This window comes from Engystomops pustulosus, unplaced genomic scaffold (assembly GCF_040894005.1).
Source record: "Engystomops pustulosus unplaced genomic scaffold, aEngPut4.maternal MAT_SCAFFOLD_420, whole genome shotgun sequence".
NCBI lineage: Eukaryota > Metazoa > Chordata > Amphibia > Anura > Leptodactylidae > Engystomops > Engystomops pustulosus.
This window is the reverse complement of record NW_027285299.1, coordinates 41,898-54,047: the sequence shown is the minus strand read 5'-3', so window position 1 is coordinate 54,047 and position 12,150 is coordinate 41,898. Positions and strand designations below refer to the sequence as shown.

Here is a 12,150-nt window from a genome sequence, read left to right as displayed (position 1 = left end):
TGTATAATCTACTCCCCCATCTCATGTCATCTCCTCCATACATCCTACTGACCTCCTCTATGTCCTCATATACTGTATAATCTACTCCCCATCTCATGTCATCTCCTCCATACATCCTACTGACCCCTCTATGTCCTCATATACTGTATAATCTACTCCTCATCTCATGTCATCTCCTCCATACATCCTACTGACCTCCTCTATGTCCTCATATACTGTATAATCTACTCCCCCATCTCATGTCATCTCCTCCATACATCCTACTGACCCCTCTATGTCCTCATATACTGTATAATCTACTCCCCATCTCATGTCATCTCCACCATACATCCTACTGACCTCCTCTATGTCCTCCTCATATACTGTATAATCTACTCCTCATCTCATGTCATCTCCTCCATACATCCTACTGACCCCTCTATGTCCTCCCCATATACTGTATAATCTACTCCCCCATCTCATGTCATCTCCACCATACATCCTACTGACCCCCTCTATGTCCTCCCCATATACTGTATAATCTACTCCCCCATCTCATGTCATCTCCTCCATACATCCTACTGACCCCCTCTATGTCCTCATATACTGTATAATCTACTCCTCATCTCATGTCATCTCCTCCATACATCCTACTGACCTCCTCTATGTCCTCATATACTGTATAATCTACTCCCCATCTCATGTCATCTCCTCCATACATCCTACTGACCCCTCTATGTCCTCCTCCTCCCGGTCTCTGATCATGTAAGCTCCTCTCTCTTACCGTGGCACCTCCTCCTCTCCCATAAGCTCTTTGGGGATAGGGGAGTATCTGTGGGGTGATGTTGGCGTCATTATTGGAGCATATTCTGGGCCCAGATAACTCGGGTGGCAGAGGTCACTGTCTAGTTGCTGGGAGTAAGCTGCAGAGAAATGAGGAGAGAGTAGGAGTAGTAATTGTGCCATGAATCAGGGGTGACAGAGGATAGAATCGCCTGAAGGTCCTTACAGGTGGTGATGTCAGGGGGGCATAGGAATCATTCAGATAGACGTTGGTCGGTTTGGCCACCTTCAGATAGACAATATCTGATGTGTTCTTCAATGCCGCCACTGCATCTTCATGCATCACATCCTCCAGACTGACGTTGTTAACCTGAAGAGAAGCAAAGGAAGGTCACAAGTGGCATCGTACATAGGAGAGGAACCAATGGCAGATCTCCATATAGCCGGGGGGGGGGGGGGGGGGGGGTGGCCGGGCGCTATGGGGCATCGTACATAGGAGAGGAACCAATGGCAGATCTCCATATAGCCGGGGGGGGGGGGGGGGCGCTATGGGCCCTGTATGAGGTCCACCATCAGCCTTAAAAATAAAATGTCTACTCACCTCCAGCCATGGAGAAGAAGCTAAAAGGCGAGTATACATTTTTTTTTCAGGGGGGGCCCTGCGGTGGACATTGCTGTACGGGGGGGCCCTGCGGTGGACATTGCTGTACGGGGGGGCCCTGCGGTGGACATTTCTGTACAGGGGGACCCTGCGGTGGACATTGCTGTACGGGGGGGCCCTGCGGTGGACATTGCTGTACAGGGGGACCCTGCGGTGGACATTGCTGTACAGGGGGACCCTGCGGTGGACATTGCTGTACAGGGCACCCTGCGGTGGACACTCCTGTACAGGGGGACCCTGCGGTGGACACTCCTGTACAGGGGGACCCTGCGGTGGACACTCCTGTACAGGGGGACCCTGCGGTGGACACTCCTGTACAGGGGGACCCTGCGGTGGACATTGCTGTACAGGGGGACCCTGCGGTGGACATTGCTGTACAGGGGGACCCTGCGTTGGACACTCCTGTACGGGGGGGACCCTGCGGTGGACATTGCTGTACAGGGGGACCCTGCGGTGGACATTGCTGTACAGGGGGACCCTGCGGTGGACATTGCTGTACAGGGGGACCCTGCGGTGGACACTCCTGTACAGGGGGACCCTGCGGTGGACATTGCTGTACAGGGGGACCCTGCGGTGGACATTGCTGTACAGGGGGGACCCTGCGGTGGACACTGCTGTACAGGGGGGACCCTGCGGTGGACATTGCTGTACAGGGGGACCCTGCGGTGGACACTCCTGTACAGGGGGACCCTGCGGTGGACATTGCTGTACAGGGGGACCCTGCGGTGGACACTCCTGTACAGGGGGACCCTGCGGTGGACACTCCTGTACAGGGGGGGCCCTGCGGTGGACATTGCTGTACAGGGGGACCCTGCGGTGGACATTGCTGTACAGGGGGACCCTGCGGTGGACATTGCTGTACAGGGGCACCCTGCGGTGGACACTCCTGTACAGGGGGACCCTGCGGTGGACACTCCTGTACAGGGGGACCCTGCGGTGGACACTCCTGTACAGGGGGACCCTGCGGTGGACACTCCTGTACAGGGGGACCCTGCGGTGGACACTCCTGTACAGGGGGACCCTGCGGTGGACACTCCTGTACAGGGGGGGCCCTGCGGTGGACATTGCTGTACAGGGGGACCCTGCGGTGGACATTGCTGTACAGGGGGACCCTGCGGTGGACATTGCTGTACAGGGGCACCCTGCGGTGGACACTCCTGTACAGGGGGACCCTGCGGTGGACACTCCTGTACAGGGGGACCCTGCGGTGGACACTCCTGTACAGGGGGACCCTGCGGTGGACACTCCTGTACAGGGGGACCCTGCGGTGGACACTCCTGTACGGGGGGGACCCTGCGGTGGACATTGTGTACAAGGGGGACCCTGCGGTGGACATTGCTGTACAGGGGGACCCTGCGGTGGACATTGCTGCACAGGGGGACCCTGCGGTGGACATTGCTGCACAGGGGGACCCTGCGGTGGACATTGCTGTACAGGGGACTCTGCGGTGGACACTCCTGTACAGGGGGACCCTGCGGTGGACACTCCTGTACGGGGGGGACCCTGCGGTGGACATTGCTGTACAGGGGGGACCCTGCGGTGGACATTGCTGCACAGGGGGACCCTGCGGTGGACATTGCTGTACAGGGGGGCCCTGCGGTGGACATTGCTGCACAGGGGGACCCTGCGGTGGACATTGCTGTACAGGGGGGCCCTGCGGTGGACATTGCTGTACAGGGGGACCCTGCGGTGGACATTGCTGTACAGGGGGACCCTGCGGTGGACATTGCTGTACAGGGGGGCCCTGCGGTGGACATTGCTGTACAGGGGGGCCCTGCGGTGGACATTGCATTAATAATGACCTCATTTCCACCGTGTCAGCATCTGCCCGTTGCGATGTCTCACGTGACCAAGGCACGGAGTGGACTTTACTCTTCTGCAAGTCCATCACTTGGTGGCTGATGCTGACACATGATGCAGATCTAGGACAAATCTGGATGCTCTACTTTTAGGATGGTCTGAAATGGGATTACTGCGCAATCTCCCCAATGAGACAATATCAGGTCAGATGAACACAACCAGGTCTAACTGGAGCCTATTATTCTACGTGTCCTTGTTCACCCTCTTCAAAACGTCAAGGAACCAAGATGTCATAGGTTTACTAGACTGTGGCCCAAATTGTAGGGAGCATTAAGACTGCGGGGGATCTATGGCTGAAGGCTTCTGATGCCGTGTCTTTTCTTTCTGGGTACCAATTCTTAAAGATGATTGACTATATAAGATCTTACTGCAAGAATCTTGTCTCCAATCTGCAGCCTCATGTCCTTGTGTGCAGCACCGCCCTCGATGATCTTGGTGACGTATATGCTGTTATCTCCTGGAATATGCTGATTACCAACTCCCCCTGCAATGCTGAATCCAAGACCTGTGTGACCAGAACAGATTGGTGTTAGGATAAAAGTGAAGAAAGATGACAGGAGTGAGGACAAGACAGAAGAGGGCCGACCACAGGAGTGAGGACAAGACAGAAGAGGGCCGACCACAGGAGTGAGGACAAGACAGAAGAGGGACGACCACCGGAGTGAGGACAAGACCGAAGAGGGACGACCACCGGAGTGAGGACAAGACCGAAGAGGGACGACCACCGGAGTGAGGACAAGACCGAAGAGGGACGACCACAGGAGTGAGGACAAGACAGAAGAGGGACGACCACAGGAGTGAGGACAAGACCGAAGAGGGACGACCACCGGAGTGAGGACAAGACCGAAGAGGGACGACCACAGGAGTGAGGACAAGACAGAAGAGGGACGACCACAGGAGTGAGGACAAGACAGAAGAGGGACGACCGCAGGAGTGAGGACAAGACAGAAGAGGGACGACCGCAGGAGTGAGGACAAGACAGAAGAGGGACGACCACAGAAGTGAGGACAAGACAGAAGCGGGCCGACCACAGGAGTGAGGACAAGACAGAAGAGGGACGACCACAGGAGTGAGGAGAAGACAGAAGAGGGACGACCACAGGAGTGAGGACAAGACAGAAGAGGGCCGACCACAGGAGTGAGGACAAGACAGAAGAGGGACGACCACAGGAGTGAGGAGAAGACCGAAGAGGGACGACCACAGGAGTGAGGACAAGACAGAAGAGGGACGACCGCAGGAGTGAGGACAAGACAGAAGAGGGACGACCGCAGGAGTGAGGACAAGACAGAAGAGGGACGACCGCAGGAGTGAGGACAAGACAGAAGAGGGACGACCGCAGGAGTGAGGACAAGACAGAAGAGGGACGACCACAGAAGTGAGGACAAGACCGAAGAGGGCCGACCACAGGAGTGAGGACAAGACAGAAGAGGGCAGGGCGACGGGAGTGAGGACAAGACCGAAGAGGGACGACCACAGGAGTGAGGACAAGACCGAAGAGGGACGACCACAGGAGTGAGGACAAGACAGAAGAGGGACGACCACAGGAGTGAGGAGAAGACAGAAGAGGGACGACCACAGGAGTGAGGAAAAGACAGAAGAGCGACGACCACAGGAGTGAGGACAAGACCGAAAAGGGACGACCGCAGGAGTGAGGAGAAGACAGAGGAGGGACGACCGCAGGAGTGAGGACAAGACAGAAGAGGGACGACCGCAGGAGTGAGGACAAGACCGAAGAGGGACGACCACAGGAGTGAGGACAAGACCGAAGAGGGCCGACCACAGGAGTGAGGACAAGACAGAAGAGGGCCGACCACAGGAGTGAGGACAAGACCGAAGAGGGGCGACCACCGGAGTGAGGACAAGACCGAAGAGGGCCGACCACAGGAGTGAGGACAAGACCGAAGAGGGCCGACCACAGGAGTGAGGACAAGACCGAAGAGGGACGACCACAGGAGTGAGGACAAGACCGAAGAGGGACGACCGCAGGAGTGAGAACAAGACAGAAGAGGGACGACCACAGGAGTGAGGACAAGACAGAAGAGGGACGACCACAGGAGTGAGGACAAGACAGAAGAGGGACGACCACGGGTGTAAGGACAAGACAGAAGAGGGACGACCACAGGAGTGAGGACAAGACAGAAGAGGGCCGACCACAGGAGTGAGGGCAAGACAGAAGAGGGCCGACCACAGGAGTGAGGGCAAGACAGAAGAGGGCCGACCACAGGAGTGAGGACAAGACAGAAGAGGGCAGGGCCACGGAAGTGAGGACAAGACCGAAGAGGGACGACCACAGAAGTGAGGACAAGACCGAAGAGGGCCGACCACAGGAGTGAGGACAAGACAGAAGAGGGCAGGGCCAAGGGAGTGAGGACAAGACCGAAGAGGGACGACCACAGGAGTGAGGACAAGACCGAAGAGGGACGACCACAGGAGTGAGGACAAGACAGAAGAGGGACGACCACAGGAGTGAGGAGAAGACAGAAGAATGACGACCACAGGAGTGAGGAGAAGACCGAAGAGGGACGACCACAGGAGTGAGGACAAGACCGAAAAGGGACGACCGCAGGAGTGAGGAGAAGACAGAGGAGGGACGACCGCAGGAGTGAGGACAAGACAGAAGAGGGACGACCGCAGGAGTGAGGACAAGACCGAAGAGGGACGACCACAGGAGTGAGGACAAGACCGAAGAGGGCCGACCACAGGAGTGAGGACAAGACAGAAGAGGGCCGACCACAGGAGTGAGGGCAAGACAGAAGAGGGCCGACCACAGGAGTGAGGACAAGACAGAAGAGGGCCGACCACGGGAGTGAGGACAAGACAGAAGAGGGCCGACCACAGGAGTGAGGACAAGACAGAAGAGGGCCGACCACGGGAGTGAGGACAAGACAGAAGAGGGACGGCCACAGGTGTGAGAACAAGACAGAAGAGGGACGACCACGGGAGTGAGGACAAGACAGAAGAGGGCCGACCACAGGAGTGAGGACAAGACAGAAGAGGGCAGACCACGGGAGTGAGGACAAGACAGAAGAGGGACGACCACAGGTGTGAGAACAGGACAGAAGAGGGACGACCACGGGAGTGAGGACAAGACAGAAGAGGGACGAACACAGGAGTGAGGACAAGACAGAAGAGGGCAGGACCACGGGAGTGAGGACAAGACAGAAGAGGGCAGGGCCACGGGAGTGAGGACAAGACAGAAGAGGGACGACCACAGGAGTGAGGAGAAGACAGAAGAGGGACGACCACAGGAGTGAGGACAAGACCGAAGAGGGACGACCACAGGAGTGAGGACAAGACCGAAGAGGGACGACCACAGGAGTGAGGACAAGACCAAAGAGGGACGAACACAGGAGTGAGGACAAGACAGAAGAGGGCAGGCCCCCGGGAGTGAGGACAAGACAGAAGAGGGACGACCACAGGAGTGAGGACAAGACCGAAGAGGGACGACCACAGGAGTGAGGACAAGACCGAAGAGGGACGACCACGGGAGTGAGGACAAGACCGAAGAGGGACGACCACAGGAGTGAGGACAAGACAGAAGAGGGACGACCACAGGAGAGAGGACAAGACAGAAGAGGGACGACCACAGGAGTGAGAACAAGACAGAAGAGGGACGACCACAGGAGTGAGGACAAGACCGAAGAGGGAGGAACACAGGAGTGAGGACAAGACAGAAGAGGGCAGGCCCCCGGGAGTGAGGACAAGACAGAAGAGGGACGACCACAGGAGTGAGGACAAGACCGAAGAGGGACGACCACAGGAGTGAGGACAAGACCGAAGAGGGCCGACCACAGGAGTGAGGACAAGACAGAAGAGGGCCGACCACAGGAGTGAGGACAAGACAGAAGAGGGACGACCACAGGAGTGAGGACAAGACCGAAGAGGGACGACCACGGGAGTGAGGACAAGACCGAAGAGGGACGACCACAGGAGTGAGGACAAGACAGAAGAGGGACGACCACAGGAGAGAGGACAAGACAGAAGAGGGACGACCACAGGAGTGAGAACAAGACAGAAGAGGGACGACCACGGGAGTGAGGACAAGACCGAAGAGGGACGACCACAGGAGTGAGGACAAGACAGAAGAGGGACGACCACAGGAGAGAGGACAAGACAGAAGAGGGACGACCACAGGAGTGAGAACAAGACAGAAGAGGGACGACCACAGGAGTGAGGACAAGACCGAAGAGGGACGACCACAGGAGTGAGGACAAGACCGAAGAGGGCCGACCACAGGAGTGAGGACAAGACCGAAGAGGGACGACCACAGGAGTGAGGACAAGACCGAAGAGGGACGACCACAGGAGTGAGGACAAGACCGAAGAGGGACGACCACAGGAGTGAGGACAAGACCGAAGAGGGACGACCACAGGAGTGAGGACAAGACCGAAGAGGGACGACCACAGGAGTGAGGACAAGACCGAAGAGGGACGACCACAGGAGTGAGGACAAGACCGAAGAGGGACGACCACAGGAGTGAGGACAAGACCGAAGAGGGACGACCACAGGAGTGAGGACAAGACAGAAGAGGGACGACCACAGGAGTGAGGACAAGACAGAAGAGGGATGAACAAGCAATATGTCATTGGAGAGAAAAGTTCATTCTTATATTCATGTCCCGGGGCCGGGCTTCAACTTCATGATGCATCTGGCAGTGGCTTGAACTAATTTACTCTTATTTTAAGGGAAATGTCACCCGTTTACTTGTAAAAGATCTACTCCAAAGTCACATGGAAATAAACAGAGAATAGTCACTTTCAGAGGCTTAAGGGGAGCATCACTACAAATACCCCCATCTCCAGTTCTACAGCACCTAAAAACGTGGTGTGGCATTTGTTATGGACAAGGGAGTAGGGTTCAGGAGTTTTGGTAAGATAGGCGCCTTCTCCAGGGGGACTTAAGGATTCCACCGATCTGTTGGTTAAATCCCAATTACCTTTTGGACCTTTGATTAATTTGATTTCAATGATTTTCTCTGATGCCGGCTTCCTGCGCATTACATAGAGACGGACAATTGAGCCGGCATCCTTCAGAGCCTCCACCGCGGTGCTGTGTGTCACCTCACGCACATCCACCTCGTTCACAAAAAGGATGCTGTCATTAACCCTAGGAGGGAGCAAAATCGCAGGAGGTTAGGAAGGCAGAAACGGGTATAAATGAAGAAGTGGTGGGGTCATGGTGTACTGGTAGGACACAATATCACATGTATTACTAACATTGTACCAGAGCTGTAGACAGATCGTTTTCACTCACACCGATGCCAAACTACATTCAACTAATCAACCTATCAGTTTCTGGAGGGCGAGTGGAAAGAAGAGCAGCCAGAGGAACAAATGAAGAACTATCCCAGACCATATCTCACCGAGAGGAAAGACACAGCGACACATGGAGAACATCCAACCTCCAACCCTACATCACCCAGAGGAAAGACACAGCGACACATGGAGAACATCCTACCTCCAACCCTACATCACCCAGAGGAAAGACACAGCGACACATGGAGAACATCCAACCTCCAACCCTACATCACCCAGAGGAAAGACACAGCGACACATGGAGAACATACCACCTCCAACCCCACATCACCCAGAGGAAAGACACAGCGACACATGAAGAACATACCACCTCCAACCCCACATCACCCAGAGGAAAGACACAGCGACACATGGAGAACATACCACCTCCAACCCCACATCACCCAGAGGAAAGACACAGCGACACATGGAGAACATCCAACCTCCAACCCTACATCACCCAGAGGAAAGACACAGCGACACGTGGAGAACATCCAACCTCCAACCCTACATCACCCAGAGAAAAGACACAGCGACACATGGAGAACATCCAACCTCCAACCCTACATCACCCAGAGGAAAGACACAGCGACACATGGAGAACATCCAACCTCCAACCATACATCACCCAGAGGAAAGACACAGCGACACATGGAGAACATACAACCTCCAACCCTACATCACCCAGAGGAAAGACACAGTGACACATGGAGAACATACAACCTCCAACCCTACATCACCCAGAGGAAAGGCACAGCGACACGTGGAGAACATCCAACCTCCAACCCTACATCACCCAGAGGAAAGACACAGCGACACGTGGAGAACATCCAACCTCCAACCGTACATCACCCAGAGGAAAGGCAGAGCGACACATGGAGAACATCCAACCTCCAACCCTACATCACCCAGAGGAAAGACACAGCGACACATGGAGAACATCCAACCTCCAACCCTACATCACCCAGAGGAAAGACACAGCGACACATGGAGAACATCCAACCTCCAACCCTACATCACCCAGAGGAAAGGCACAGCGACACATGGAGAACATCCAACCTCCAACCCTACATCACCCAGAGGAAAGGCAGAGCGACACATGGAGAACATCCAACCTCCAACCCTACATCACCCAGAGGAAAGGCACAGCGACACATGGAGAACATCCAACCTCCAACCCTACATCACCCAGAGGAAAGGCACAGCGACACATGGAGAACATACAACCTCCAACCCTACATCACCCAGAGGAAAGACACAGCGACACATGGAGAACATCCAACCTCCAACCCTACATCACCCAGAGGAAAGACACAGCGACACATGGAGAACATCCAACCTCCAACCCTACATCACCCAGAGGAAAGACACAGCGACACATGGAGAACATCCAACCTCCAACCCTACATCACCCAGAGGAAAGGCACAGCGACACATGGAGAACATACAACCTCCAACCCTACATCACCCAGAGGAAAGGCACAGCGACACATGGAGAACATACAACCTCCAACCCTACATCACCCAGAGGAAAGACACAGCGACACATGGAGAACACACAACCTCCAACCATACATCACCCAGAGGAAAGGCAGAGCGACACATGGAGAACATCCAACCTCCAACCATACATCACCCAGAGGAAAGACACAGCGACACATGGAGAACATACAACCTCCAACCATACATCACCCAGAGGAAAGACACAGCGACACATGGAGAACATCCAACCTCCAACCCTACATCACCCAGAGGAAAGACACAGCGACACATGGAGAACATCCAACCTCCAACCCTACATCACCCAGAGGAAAGACACAGCGACACATGGAGAACACACAACCTCCAACCCTACATCACCCAGAGGAAAGACACAGCGACACATGGAGAACATCCAACCTCCAACCCTACATCACCCAGAGGAAAGACACAGCGACACATGGAGAACATCCAACCTCCAACCCTACATCACCCAGAGGAAAGACACAGCGACACATGGAGAACACACAACCTCCAACCCTACATCACCCAGAGGAAAGACACAGCGACACATGGAGAACATCCAACCTCCAACCCTACATCACCCAGAGGAAAGACACAGCGACACATGGAGAACATCCAACCTCCAACCCTACATCACCCAGAGGAAAGACACAGCGACACATGGAGAACATCCAACCTCCAACCCTACATCACCCAGAGGAAAGACACAGCGACACATGGAGAACACACAACCTCCAACCCTACATCACCCAGAGGAAAGAGACAGCGACACATGGAGAACATCCAACCTCCAACCCTACATCACCCAGAGGAAAGACACAGCGACACATGGAGAACATCCAACCTCCAACCCTACATCACCCAGAGGAAAGGCACAGCGACACATGGAGAACATCCAACCTCCAACCCTACATCACCCAGAGGAAAGACACAGCGACACATGGAGAACATCCAACCTCCAACCCCACATCACCCAGAGGAAAGGCACAGCGACACATGGAGAACATACAACCTCCAACCATAATTCTGGTAACACGATGTTCCAAATTATTATGCAAATTATATTTATCTCTGATTTTCCTAAATGGTCAAAGCAAATGACAGACAGTATAATAAAATTCCTAATCTGTCAGAATATAAATCGAATTTTGTCGAACAAACCTCCCAATGACAACAGGATATTCTTCAAAATTAAAAAAAAAAATAAAAAAAAAATGCACCAAATTATTCTGAGCAGTTTCCAAACACTTTATAGGTTGTAAAGAACTGCAAAGATGTACAATTACTTACCGGTCATTTCTTTTCCCCGTCGCCTCCACAGCGGCCATACTGGATGGTATGGAAACTTAGACCAAGGAAGCCGTCATAACGTCCCTCTCTCCGGCTCACCTCAGTTACAGAGAACTTTATTGGACGCAATGAAATCCATTTCCTAACAGAACAAATGTAATGCGGCTCTCTAACCGTGAGCAATCCTCCGATCAAACAATCCAAACATAACATCACCGGGTGGGGAATGAAACTCTGCCGCGGTGGAGGCTACGGGGAAAAGAAATTACCGGTAAGTAATTGTAAATCTTCCCCCTCGCCTCCACGGCGGCCATACTGGAGGAATATCAGAGAAATCCTAGGGTTGGAAACTTCTCACCCAAAAGACAAGTCAGCATTAGCCGAAACCTCCAACTTCTAATATCTGAAAACGTCACGGCCTTGAACATCTGCTCCAGCGGAGCCGAGGCTGACTCGGTCCATGAAGCTGACACAGCACACGGTAAATGGGCTTTTAGCCCTACTGGAACCCAGGAATGTTTTGCCTAAAATCTGAAGTTCTCAGTATGTCTGGACACATCGACGCACTTCTAGGCAATGGACCTCCTCCTCCTTCGTATTAGAGAGAAAGTGGCAGAAAGAGCAAAGACAAACCTCCTGTTGGCAAGGAAACTTTGACTCTACTCTCGGAAGGAAGGAAAAAAGGCCGATGTTTTAGTATAATGTGGTCCTCGAATTTAGAAAGGTATTTGAGGCTTTTTAGGTGAAGGGCAGAGAGTGAAGCCAGATTCATCCCACTGA

General features: G+C 54.1%; 1 pseudogene; it reads right to left on the bottom strand.

Annotated features, from left to right (window-relative positions):
• Nucleotides 1-742: 742 nt before the first annotated feature.
• The window catches only part of LOC140111322 (disks large homolog 4-like), a 34,564-nt pseudogene continuing 23,156 nt past the window's right edge, over nt 743-12,150 (bottom strand).